This window comes from Corvus brachyrhynchos, unplaced genomic scaffold (assembly GCF_000691975.1).
Source record: "Corvus brachyrhynchos isolate BGI_N302 unplaced genomic scaffold, ASM69197v1 scaffold139, whole genome shotgun sequence".
NCBI classification, from domain to species: domain Eukaryota; kingdom Metazoa; phylum Chordata; class Aves; order Passeriformes; family Corvidae; genus Corvus; species Corvus brachyrhynchos.
Genome location: NW_008246062.1, coordinates 4123704 through 4125640, shown reverse-complemented (window position 1 = coordinate 4125640; position 1937 = coordinate 4123704).

The window sequence follows — 1937 nt, the reverse complement described above, 5'->3', positions numbered from 1 at the left end:
AATATCTTAGTGGGAAGAATCCTAGTCTGTCAGTAAGTGGAAAAGCAATGAAGCAATAGGTATTTCTCATCTCTTTTCTTGCAGTCCAACATTTTTGGGAAAAAGACAGAATCTAGTCCTTTGACATACTTGGCATAAACGTTAGAAACATGCTTTTCTGATCAAATGGGACAGGCTGAAGATACTAAACACTCATTAAATACCTGTTCAATGGTCGTTAGGTAATCAAAATCATAAGAAATTCTTTTGCCACAATAAAACAGTTTCAAACCTGTAAAGATTTTATAGCTGGAAAAGAGGATTTTATATCCCAATATTTAATAATGAATGTTTGAATTTCTGAACACATATCTGCAGATCTAAGAAATAAATGGCTAACCTAGAGATATCAGAATCCCCTCTAAACATGTACGAGTATGGAGAAAGGCAATATAATGTAATTATAATGTAAAATGTAAATATTTTAATTTAACTAATTAAATGGAGCTAGAGGAAAAGAGACCTGAGATCCTGTACTGTGTTTGTGTGATCAGGTTTTGGTAGTGGAGAGGCTGCAGGGATGGCATCTCTGAGAAGATGCTGGCAGCTTCCTCCACATCTGGCAGAGCCAATGTGAGCTGGACCCAAGGCAGACCCACTGCTGGCCAAGGCTGAGCCCGTCAAGAGTGATGGCCATGGCTTTCTGATAACATATTAAGAAGGGAAAAACACATTATGTAGAGGTATTTCTGGTCAGAGAAGAGCGGAGTGAGCACATGTGTGAGAGGAGCAGCCCTGCAGACATCCAGGGCAGTGCAGAAGGAGGGGCAGGAGCTGCTCCAGGCTCTGGAGCTCAGATTCCCCTGCAGCCCCTGGAGCAGCCCATGGTGAGGCAGCTGTGCCCCTGCAGCCCAGGGAGGGCACAGGGGAGCAGAGATCCACCTGCAACCCCTGGAGGAGCGCAGGTTGGAGCAGGGGGATGCCCAAAGGAGGGATTTTAACCCATAGGAAACCCATCCTGAAGCAGGCTTCTGGCAGGGACCTGCAGACCTGTGGAGAGAGGAGCCCAGGCTGGAGAAGGTTTTTGTAGGACTTGTGATCCTGTGTGGTTTTCCACTGGAGCAACCTGTTCCTGGAGGACTGCACCCTGTGAAAGAATGACCCACTTTGGAGCAATTCATGCAGGACTGTCTCCCACTGGAAGGACCTCACACTGGAGCAGGGGAAGGATTCTGAATCCTCTCCTTGAGCACCAGCAGGAACAATGTGTGATGGACTGACCATAACTCCCATTCCCACCTCCCTACACTGTGGAGGGGGAAGAAGTAGAGCCTGGAAAAGAGGGAGGAGTTTGGGAAGGTGTTTTTACATCTCATTATCCTGCTCTGTTTTTGTTGGTAATAAACCCAGTTAATATCCCCAAGCTGAGTCAGTTTTGCCCGCAATGGTAATGGGTGACTGACTTCTCCCTGTCCTCAATTCATGAACCTTGTGTTGTATTTTCTCTCCCCTGTCCAGTTGCAGAGGGGAGTGAGAGAGTGGCTGTGGTTGGTGCCTGGCACCCAGCCAGGGTCAGCCCCCTACAGATGCCCATCAGTTTGTGCTCTCCTGGAATATCTGTATGTAGTGGTTTGGTCCAAAATACTCATTACTGTTTACCTTCTGTGAGATAAGAATTAGGAGAAAAGCAAAGCAGGCACAAAACTTGAAAGAATATAAAGAAGTTTATTAATAGACCTAAAAGAAGGAAAAAAAATAAAATAAAATCATACCACCACCTTCAGAACACTTCTCCTCCCCCCACCTTTCTCCCTTCTCCCACTGACAATGCAAAAAGACAACCCTTGAGATGTTCAGTCTGTTTACCACTTCCATAATAACCTTGTTCAGTCCATTTAGGAAGAGGAGTCTCTCTTGCCCATGCTATGAAAACATTATCACAACAAGACAGCCGCCCG